At 28.1% G+C, this 12259-nt stretch overlaps 1 protein-coding gene across 2 annotated transcripts in view; it reads left to right on the top strand.

Annotated features, from left to right (window-relative positions):
- The first annotated feature begins 448 nt into the window (after window positions 1-448).
- The window catches only part of LOC107437338 (SEC14-like protein 2), a 48927-nt gene continuing 37116 nt past the window's right edge, over window positions 449-12259 (top strand). For both annotated transcript variants that reach the window (XM_043045469.2, XM_043045468.2), the window contains exon 1: window positions 449-570. The gene's annotated coding sequence lies outside the window, so the exon portion shown is untranslated. The remainder of the gene's footprint in view (window positions 571-12259) is intronic.

Genomic DNA, 12259 nt, shown 5'->3' on the forward strand with positions numbered 1-12259 from the left:
AGATTTTTTTAATAACTATTAGACTGTTTTTTATAATTAAGAAATACCAAAATATAATATTACTTGTAATTGCAGCATCAGAAAAAAAAATAAAAAAAATATAGATAGAACACAGGTGTCCCGTGTGCGTCAAAGGATTAGAAGAATAGTATTTTTAAATTAAGATCGCTTCAACTTATTAACCTGATTTTTTTTCCAATTCTTTTTGAGTGATCAGAATTATTTTATAGAATATTATATTTTTATAATCATAACCAAGTTCCTCCAGCTATTTTACGAACAGAAACAGCTCGGTCAGAACGAGCTTTCTAACACTAATTCTCCTGGAATAGATTTCTGTTTTACTTCCTTCATTAAAATAAACGTGTATTGTATAATGATTGTTCCACGTACGTCAGTTTAGTGTATATAGATGGCGCTGATGTTATCAATTACTCTGATCATGAACATCTTTCGTACCTATAACCTGCATTCGTCTAAGGAAGGACAATGCAAGGAAAGACCTGTTGACCTACTATGCTTCTTATTAGATGTCACAACAAACCCTAGACGCAACTCTGCTTCTTGAAGGTAAGTCTATATTCACTGAGCAATTTCATTTTAAGTTCGTCTTCAATTTTTTAACGACGAATATAGTTTTTAGATGTTAAAACTTGGAAAAATACGATTATGTTGACTTCTGATTTATGCTTAAGTAGCCTTCAAATTGAAAATAACAAATTTCGTAGTAAAAAATAGAAATTAAAAAAAAAAAAAAAAAACTTTTTTTTTTAAAGAAACACGTATTCTTAAAAAAAAACATGTTTTATTGAAAAACTTTTTTTTCTCATAAGTATTTAATACAAGTTTATAAATGATACTAAGATATTTAAACATAGCTGTTTCTTCTTGTGATCATCATTTTTTTTAAATGTGGAGATATTTTATTATAAATGTAATTAAATCTGAATAATTTTGTTGTGGTTTTAATTATGCATTGTATTAAATGCAAGCACGAGTTCAAAGTGATGCAAAGTTTACTTTTATTTTTTTTATAAAGTAATGTGATACTCACCCAAATAAGAACCGCCTTTGCAGCTACATGTTTTGGATAAAAACATGTAACTGCAATTACGTGTTTCTTTAAAAAACATGTAATTTGCAGTTACAGTTTTTTTTAAAGAAAAAAAAACATGTTTTAAAGAAAAATTTTTTTTTTTATAAGTAACTTAAGACACGTTTATAAATGATAATAAGATATTAAGACATAGCTGTTTCTTCTTGTGATCATCATTTTCATTTCAAAGTTGAAATATTTTATTTAACGTGAAATAAATGTAATTAAATCTGAATAATTTTGTTGTGGTTTTAATTATGCATTGTGTTAAATGCAAGCACGAGTTCAAAGTGATGCAAAGTTTACTTTTAATATTTTTTATAAAGTTATGTGATCCTCAAGCAAATAATAACCACCTTTGCAGTTGCATGTTTTTTGTAAGATTAATTAAATAATATGAAATAGACGGCAATATCAAAAGTAAATATGTATGTTTAATTTAATTGCAGAATTTTTTTTCCCATCACACACCATAATCAAAACGATTTTATGTAAGTAATATAATTTGTGTATTTATATTTTTTTATTTATAATCGCATTTTATATCTTGAATAACCAAATATGTTATTTAAAAATTATAAACTTTAAATGGTTTAAACTAAATCCCTAACAGTAGCTTAAGTTGTTGACTGTGAATCTCATGACTCTTGTGTTGCTATGTCCATTCTATTAAATTATTGGTTCCCAAAAAGTGATCCCCGGAAACCTAGGGTTCCGTGAACGAGTTAAAAAGGTTCCAGTTGCTAGTTAGGACTTTTTTTATTTAGCATTTTTGAAACCTGTAATTACATTTAGATCCAATCCATAATCCTTTATTTAATACGCATGTCAGTTGCCTTTACGAAATTATTGAAAATAAAATGTCAATGAAAAAAAAATGTCAATGAAAAAAAAAGGCAATTTTTTTAAGAAATCTGTAATTTTTCTAACACCAATGTATTTAATAAATTATGAAAAAGACACGCATTTATAAAAAAGTAGCGTTCGTATTTCCCATCATGTTTTTCAAATCAAAGTAAAATAATTAAAATAAAATTCGTTGATAAAGAAATATGCTTCCTAAAAAACTATTTTCTACGTTTACAGCAGTTTTTGTTTTGTTAGTTTTTATTTCAACGTAAATCATAATTCCGCTTTTTTTTTCCTTTCAGACTTATGTACAAAATAAAATTCCTAACAAGACTATATTTAGTGCCAGGATTGCAAATTCAACTGCCGGGTATAAAACGAAATTTAAGATTATTTATTAATAATAAAACTGTGAAAAATTTTCCTTCTTCCTTTAAACTTCCATTTATTTTATTTTAAAACATCTGGTATTGAACATCAGACCCAGTTTAGGGTTTAGGACTTACAAAATTCACCTCANTTATTATGTTACGAAATTAGACATAAAAGCGTACTTAATCGTTCCTGTGAAATCGAATTTTAAGAAAGTCATATATTTAAAATTTGATTTCTCATGAACAACTCGACCGATTTCGCACCATATATATATATTCGATTCGAATCTTGCGAGGAGATTACAATTTTCTTTATATTCTTCATTCATAAAGTCGGGGTTCCACCGGAAGAAGATTGATTATTTAGAGTTCCATATCGGAAAATATTTGCAACAGCTTTATTAGATATTAGTATTAGTTTATTAGATTTATTAGATATTAGTTTATTAGATTTAGCTTTATTAGATTAGTATTTTCACTCTGTCACTCAATTAGGGTTCCTCTTCCTCAGTGTACCCTCTCCTCTAGGAAGGAACCTTTATCTGACTCGGAAAAATAAAATCAAGAAAGAGCATTTCTCCAACCGTTGTGTATAGCTATTTATTAAATTTATAATAAGCATTCTATAATAAGTTAATCTCAAATGCCATACCAGTATTTTAAACGAAATATTTTAAGAGTTGTTTTTTACAAGATCAAATATTGTTTAAATTCACGAATGAAGAGTTGGTCTCAATGAGCTCGTATAAACTAGGAAAATAATAACGTAAACAGCATTCCTGTATCGTAAGTGCTACTTAATAAAATATTTGGTTCTATTTTTTTTTTTTCATGAATGTCTTTTAATTATTCTGGGTGATAGTGGTCATAAAGCTTTTAAAATGTTTCCAAATAATTGAAAGAAAGTACCGTCATTTGGGGTTGTTTAAGCCGAAAATTTGATTTAAAATATCTTTTGATTTAAGAATATTTAAATTTAAATTTTTAGAAATTATTTAAATTTTGTAAAACTTTGGTTACTTGTATGAAAGTTTTCTAAATCGTGTAAATTAAGGACAAAAGTTCTAACTTCTAAAAATTATAACTTTCGTAACCCCTAAATATGGAGAAACTAAACAGTATATTGGGTAACTGTTGTGAAGGGATGACAAATGGCTAAAATAAATGCAAATGCTTTTCAAAACAATTATTAGTAAAGATTAAAGTGAATAGGGGACTTATGGGGACATTGTTTCATAAATTTTTCAAGAAACTCTCTCATTTTAAACATCTCTATTATTAAAATTTGAACATTTATATTCATTTTGTGTGTTACATAAGCTAATTTAGTTGCATACTTTTTTAATAATATTTTTTAATATGACGTATGTCATGGGGACTAGTGTGGAAAAGTCATATTAAAATGCACTCTTTTAATATGACGTATGTCATGGGGGCTAGTGTGGAAAAGTCATATTAAAATGCACTCTTGGATAAGTAATGGGGTTTATTTTAATAAAACTTAATGTACATGTAAATACCAACTTTACTTGATCAACAGGGGGACTTTTCTTGAACATTTAAAGTTGTCTTCTGATTTTTTAATTTAGTAAAACTGATTTAAAATCATATAAATGATTTTAACAAACATATAATTGCTTGAAGCACTTTTCTTACCTCCATTGCAACAAATTTATATATTATACGAATCTAAAATTCTTGCAAATATTAATTTTTATTTATCTGAACTATGTTCCAATAAAACTATTTCAATTACTTCTGCATTAAACAGTACACTACTAAAAACAACTTTTTAATATTCATTTAACAGAATTTTTTATTTTTCCGTTAAATTGGTTTTTATTTTATAAAGTAGTCATACATATAAGGTAGGAGGTATTCATGGAATTTTGAAAAAATATAAAAATAATAAATATTTTTCATTAAAATAAATTCAAACATATGATTAGTAGTAATTTTTTTAATAAATTTTTTAATTTTTACGTGAAATAATTGAAATTTAATAAATACAATGCACAAAAATCGTTATTAAATTGAATATTTTTTTAAAAAATAATCTAATATAGTATGTAAATACTACAATAAGTGATGTGTTAGAATTCTTATCACAGAAAGATTAATTATTGTCTTAATAATGGTAACGAATGTGAAATAAACATTGATCATTTAAAATATTTGTGGCAACCATTGTGTGTTCATTTGTACTGAGATTATGTATGTACGCGAACACTATTTTACCGCTAAACGTTAAAATGGTATCTTAAAAGATGAAATCCTTTCTAGAATTTACCGAGTTTACTTCTGCTATAGAGTTTTCCTTCCCAAAAATCCATGGGATGATAATGACCTGTCCAGAGCCACTGTCTCTCAGCTAGTCATTAGTTTTTAAAAGCTCATTATCCGTTAATTATAGAAAAGCGTATTAAAATAATTAATAAGCATAATCCATTGATAGTGAGCCGCGATGGCTCAGGGGATAGTGCGTTCGCCTTCGAATGAGGTGAACCGGGGATCGATTCTGGCGATGGCTGGTTGATACGAATTCTGCATCCGGCTAGCACCGACCACAGCGCTGACGTGAAATATTCTCAGTGGTAGACGGATCATGGGTTAGAGTCCCCTTGCCGTCAGGCTAACCGTGGGAGGTTCTCGTGATCTTCCTTTCCATGTGACGCAAATGCGGGTTAGTTCCATCAAAAAGGTCTCCACGAAGGCTAATTTCTCCCAATGCTTGATCCAGGAGTTCCCTTGTCTTCTGGATAGGGTTCAAAATTACAAGGCTACGGAGTTAAACAATAGTAGTCGTAAACCCAAAAATTGGGTCGGCTGTTCAACGACGGTTGTAAAATATAAAATAAAATCCATTGGTAGTGTAGTTAATAAATTTAATAAATATGGGAGAATTTAAATTAGAACAAAACGAAAATTCAAAAATAAGCATGTCAGCTAAAACAGCACTTCTTTAGGTACTTCTTTGGAAAACTACTTTTGAAATGTAGTCACTACTTTGCGACTTTTAGAAGACAAACTTAGCTGGAGAACATAATTTTTGCCAATATTCAAAATGATTTTGAATAAAAAACTGTCTTGCTTAAATATGAGGAGATATTAAGTTTTAATTCACGTTTACATGAAATAGTTTTTTTTCATTCTAAAGCATTTTTTACGAATTTGTTCTTTTAATCCTTCAAACTCTATGTTTTTTCTCGACAGTGATTTAAGAAATGCTAGGAAATTATCAAATATTTAAGTGATCAATGCTTTTTTATATCCTCCAAAAAATGAAGTACAGAGGGAAAAACAAAAAATGGACCACCCTGAATAATTTTTGATCTAATGATCGGTACTTCACGTTCTAGGACTCATTCTTAATGGTTTGAGGGGTGATCGCAAATACGCTAATTAATTAATGCAGATGATATTTTAAGTTAGGAAATCAGACACAAAAAAGTACTTTATAGTACTTTATAGAAATCAAATTTTAAATATCTGACTTTTTTTAAATTCTGTAAAAGTACTTTATAGTTCCCGTGAAACAGAATTTAAAAAAAGTCAGATATTTAAAATTTGATTTCTCAGGAACAACTCGACCGATTTCGCACCTATTTTTCCGAGCATCTGACGTAGATCTTATTAACGCTCGGTCACAGAGGCATTCTCATTGCGTTCGTTGACGGTCCCGCAAAGGATTAGATCCAATCACGTTCGAAATTTTTTTTGCGTTTAAACTTCTCTTTTTTTATTTAACTATCGTCAAAAATAGTAGCCAAGAACCGCTTCAAAATACTATTTTTTTGTATCGCATTACTCACTGCATTACTTTTTTAAAAAAGTAGCTCACTGCACTACAAATTACGGTAAAAAGTAGCGACTGCAGTAGTTTCGCTACTTATAGCGCTCTTCTCCCGACCATTGAGTAAAACTAATAAATTAAAGTAGTTAAAAGTTATTTAAGGCCTCACATACCTTTTAATAGGTAAAAAATGAGAGAAAACGAGCAATTTTCAATCATCTGCCAATTTTATAATAATTATTCTAAAAATACCAAATTTTGAAATATGACACTATACATAGTCTACATTTTGAAAACAATGCAAAAATTTTTTTCAAAAATTAAGAAATTTCTTAATTAATTGAAATTTTAATTCAATAAAATTTTTCTGTTTTTATTTGCGCGCAAGCTTCTGGAAAAAGTTTACATAATATTTGCTTGATTTTTTTTGTGAGTATAGAAATATATGGTAAAACTAAAATGACGAAGAATGAACAAATAATTTTACTTTTTTCTCTATGCAAAAATTTTTTTAAAATTTATTAAAAAATTTTAACAAAAAAAATTGCTATTTCATTTTTTTAAATGTCAATACATTAATCCCACCTTCAAATGGCTTCNAAGTAGTTATTTAAATTTCAGAAAAATGTTCCCAATTAACACCCAATTTCCAGGACTTGCAATTAGTTTTTAAATCTGGAATTAAAAGCAACAAATTTTTGTATCGCATTACTCACTACTTTTTTTTAAAAAGTAGCTCACTGCACTACAAATTACGGTAAAAAGTAGCGACTGCAGTAGTTTCGCTACTTATAGCACTCTTCTTCCGACCATTGAGTAAAACTAATAAAATAAAGTAGTTATTTAAATTTCAGAAAAATGTTCCCAATTAACACCCAATTTCCAGGACTTGCAATTAGTTTTTAAATCTGGAATTAAAAGCAACAAATTTTTGTATCGCATTACTCACTACTTTTTTTTAAAAAGTAGCTCAATGCACTAGAAATTACGGTAAAAAGTAGCGACTGTAGTAGTTTCGCTACTTATAGCACTCTTCTTCCGACCACTGAGTAAAACTAATAAATTAAAGTAGTTATTTAAATTCCAGAAAAATTTTCCCAATTAACACCCAATTTCCAGGATTTGCAATTAGTTTTTAAATCTGGAATTAAATGCCAAAGTAAATGACATTTAAAATTGCTCATAAGTATCTATATGTTTCATTATTATTAACTGATTATGTGTTCCTGCAAATCACTCAAAAGCCGTTATTGTACAAATTACCTTGCTAATCTCCGGATTTTTTAGAATAAAGAGCGGAATCGAGAGTTATCCCCCTATTATCTAGATAATGTGTTCATTAACGGTTCAAAAGCTTGTTTTGCTCTTTTCCTCATTTTATTAAAACGCAATAATATTTAAAACCATTTGATTCTTTGTTTTACATTTTTTTCAATTGATTGACGCTATTGATTCTATCAACTAATTTGCTTATTGTTTAAATGAATCAACTTGATTCTTTGGATATCGAAAAATAAACAAATAACATAGTGTTAATGAGATTGAACAGGAAGGTTGTTGCTGCTCTAGCATAGATATTTTTTTCATTTTAACAAATGGCTATTAATTAATGTGCAAATTATCTAGGAAATTCGCGGATTACCAAATCAGTTTATAAAATGAAACACTTTTCGGTACTTTAACGGATCACTCTAGAGCACATTACATAGATAAGTGGTTGGTTCTCAAATGGTGTGCCGCGAAACTATAGGGTTCTGTGGAAAGGTAAATGAGTTTCCACAGTAATGATTTTTGAAACCTTATTTATATTTAGATCTAATTAATAATCTATTACTTATTGATTTTTTTGGATGTCTTTATGAAATCATTTAAAGTGAAATTCCAATAAAGAATAAATAGTAAAATTGTTTGTTTAAAAAAAATATTTTTCTTATTACAATGTCTTGAATATATTATGCAAGGAATCTGCATTTATGAAAATTTGTATTAATTATTCCCATCATGCTTTTCAAATAAAAATAAAATAATTAAATTCGTTAAGAGAGAAATATGTTTCACTGTCAACCGTTTTTAAAGTTTATAACAGTTCTTTTAGCTTCCTTTTCAACCAAGTACATAATATGGCTTGTTTCATTTTCGCTTATGATTTCGCTGATTAGCTTATTTTATTTCGCTGTTATATTACCTCACAAACAAATTTAAAGCCAAACAAGATACAGCGCTAAAAGTGTGGATTAACTCTCCGATATGAAACCTAATTTAAGATTATTGATGAAAAATTCCATTCTTTTTAAATGTTTTCAAAATAAAAGACGTATGTTCACAATTGTTTTTATATATTTTATTTCATTTTGTGTTCACATACTTCGTTATTTATTATGTCGGCGTTTCGCTGAAAAAAGTTCAATCGTTTACGGTCCCACAGCTGAAAGAAATTAGGAACCGCTGACCTAGATAATCTGTAGAATAACAGAAGTAGTTCAGTTTACATTTACATTTTATAATATTTTCATTTATTAAATTACGCTTCATGAAATGTAATAATGACATATCTATTATAATTATTATATTTTATTAAATATAATAATTACATTTTATAAGATATAGTTATACATTTTATAAAATGCATCTTAAAAAATACAATTTTAATATGGAACGGTACTTGAAAACTATCATTGAAGTACTGATAAAAAGAATTTAGCAGTTAATTTGGTAAAGCTTGCTTTCCAAATTATTTTGAACAAAAAGTGTAAAATTCAAGGAAAATGTCGATATAATCTTCGTCATATTTTAGGATAATCTAAATAGATGACATAAGTTTCTCGATAATTATGGAGGAATAGGGAAAGATTTACTCGCTCATTTCGGTTCAAAATAATTTATAATTGGTTATCCCATACTTAATCATTCGAGGAAGCAGTTGAAACAGGTTGCATTAGTTTGAGAGGCTGTAATAGAACCGGTTCCAATACTATTATCAAGTGCAACATTTTATTAACGAAAAGTGAAAAAGAAATAAGTAAAAAATGAATAAAAATAAATAAATAGTAAAGGAAGATTGAAGCAATAATGAAACAAGTTGCATTAATATTGAGAGACCGTAATAGCCGTTTCAATACTTTCATCTAGTGTAAGATTTTATTTATGAAAAATAATAAAAATTATCTATAAAAAATTGGCAACAATAAATAATAAATGAAAATAATAGATAAAATTCAAAATAATAAAAGAAACTACAGAAAAAGTTTGATATAACGAGTGCGGCATACTGTGAGAAGTTCGGTATTTACGGCAAATTTCTAAGTCAACGTCAAAATGTATCAAATGAAATATTTTAATAAAGAATAATAATATAATATAATTTGATGCATTTTTGTATCAAAGATATAAAAATTGTATGTTTATGAAGAGTATAGACTTCTACTTACGACAATTCCTTTCTTCCTTTTTTTTGGGGGGGGGGATATATAATTTTATTATTATATGATGATTATTGAATGTTATTCTTAAAAGCATTAATTTTGTTTGAGAGGTTTACTCAAAATCAGCAATCAAGAATTAGCAATATTTTTCGCTTTGCCCTAGGTCAGTGTTTCCCAAACTTAGGACTTTTGCATACCCTTTCTAAATTTTTCGTAACGCTGAGTACCACTAATTAAAAAAAATGTATTTTTTACTATAAAAAAATTGCACAAAAGTTAAAAATCTCAACTGGCTCCTGACACCACTAATTATTAACTGTTAACTCTGCAAAAAATAGCCAATAGAAAAATATGTAATCGTAAATTTTCATGGCTGGATTTGTTTGAAAAAAAAAATTTTTTTTTTCTTTTAATTTTCGTTTTTTGCAAGATAATTCACATGAGAACGCGTACCGACGCTAATTTGTTCCAGTACCCCTGGGGGTATGCGTACCACACTTTGGGAAACACTGCCCTAGAGGAGAAAAAAAACGTTGTCTTCACTTTCCAAGCATTCGTGAACTGTAAATGTTACTCCAAATAAATATTTTAAATATGAAGGTTTCAGAGCATCAAATTATGCTTTCAGAAGACACCAAGTTTTAAAATTTGATCACTTAAACAAGCAAACAAAATTTTTTTTAATCACAATTCTAGTTCTCGCAGATTGTTAGAAGAATCAGATTGGTTTTCTGTTTTCAGTATAGGATTAGCTCGAGAAAGTACAATTCCATGCAATAAAATAACTTTAAGTAAATACTTTTTTTATTTTTTGTTATTTAATTTAAAAATAGTCGAAAAAAATTTAAATTGTAAGGTATAAAACTTTTGACATCATTTTAAAGAAAGTAATTTTACAAGGCCAAAAAAAAAAAAAAAAAAAAAAAAAAAAAAAAAAAAAAAAAAAAAAAAAAAAAAAAAAATGAAATGAAATTTAAGTCAAATAGTTCCCGTGAAATCAAATTTTAGAATAGTCTTATAGTTAGAATTTGATTTCTCCGGAAATATTCGACCGACTTTGCTCATATTTTGTATTTCACTATGCAGAGTTACAATATTTGAAATGATCTAAAAAGTCCTTACAATTAATATTTTTTTAGATTATTATTAAATAAAATAATATAAATAAATATATATTTACTAAAAGATATTTTTTCCATTGAATTATACTTTATCTATTTTGAATAAAGGAATTTTAAAATTGTGTGCAAAAATGTTTCGCTTAAAAAGTCTTAGAGATGCATATGAAATATGCATCTCTAAGATGAAATATGCAAAATGATATATGCAGTTGAAATATGCAAAAAGTGAAATTAATAATAGGGGATCCCTGTAGTAAGTAAGAGTAAAATTAATATTACCCTATATTTTGAGGATCAGAAATCCTAATCCTTTGGGAGAAAAAAGGTATGTTTATTTAGAGAAAATACGTTTTTTTTTGTTTGATTTTGTAACTTAAAATATCGTCCGCACTAATTAATTAGCATATTTGAAGCCAAACCTTCGAACCAATAAGATTGAATCCTAGAACGTGAATATCCGATCATCACATAAAAAATTAGTCGAAATGGTCCGTTTTTTTTTCCTTCCTTTTTTTTCTGCATTGTGCTTTCATATTTTTGAAGTAAATATAATTTAATGTTTCAATGACGGATCAGCGGCCATTGCTTCTTTTTAATTTTATTATGTAGTATTTACAATTTGTAAGTAATTATTTAAATTGTGAGCTTCGGAATGTTTTTAATTGCTCACTTCCTTCAAAGGCAGTTAAAAGCTGTCTGGCTCAGAGTTGGCGAGAGCGTCGGGACTTTTTGACGCGCATGCGCCAAGAACTAGCATAAATAAAAGAATAAGAAGTTTAATGTTTGCATTCTATTTTAAATTTTTTATAAATAAATCGTAATTTTGTAATAATTTATCCTGGTCTAAACATTCATTATCCTGGTCTAAACAAACATTAGACAAAAAATTTGAATCTATTTATTTCAAATTTTTTGTTTTATTATTTTGTTTTTTACCATTATTATTTTTTTTTGTTTGTTTTTCTTTTTAAATTCTTTTTACTAAGATTTTCTGTGTAAAAATCATTGCCAAAAGTAAATATTTCCTCTAAAATATAGAAATAAGATATTCTAAAAGTTATCTAATGAGCAGATTAATTAGAGTGATCCATTAACCTTTTAACTGTCAAGTAATTTTGATGACTTTGGTAAACTTTTTTTTCGGTTACTGGCAGGCACTTGGGTCTTTTCCCATTGCTACTCTCTTATCGTTATCCAGTGGGCACCTATGGCTAAGCCACGGCGGTGAGGAAGCGTCGCCCACGTCATACATCCACAAACCTGTTTATAGGGCGGGTTACATTCACAAATCACACAGGAGAAAGGACATAGAACACAGAGAAAGAGACATCCATGCCCTGAGCGGGATTCGAACCCGCAACCATTCGAATCCGCAGTCAGGCACGCTAACCACTCGGCCACCTGGTCGGCTAATTTTGGTACATAAATCGGTAATTTGGTAACATTTTTTTATTCCAAAAATTAAATGCTTAGTGCAAAATAAAATATACTTAGTAGTTAAAAATTGATATTTTGAATAACACGCATGAAAATTTTAAGGTTTTGTATCCACTGCATATTTGCTTGAGACGGCTGCCCCTCTACGTGGCAGTGGTAAAATTCGC

The sequence above is a fragment of the Parasteatoda tepidariorum genome, chromosome 1, assembly GCF_043381705.1.
Source record: "Parasteatoda tepidariorum isolate YZ-2023 chromosome 1, CAS_Ptep_4.0, whole genome shotgun sequence".
NCBI classification, from domain to species: domain Eukaryota; kingdom Metazoa; phylum Arthropoda; class Arachnida; order Araneae; family Theridiidae; genus Parasteatoda; species Parasteatoda tepidariorum.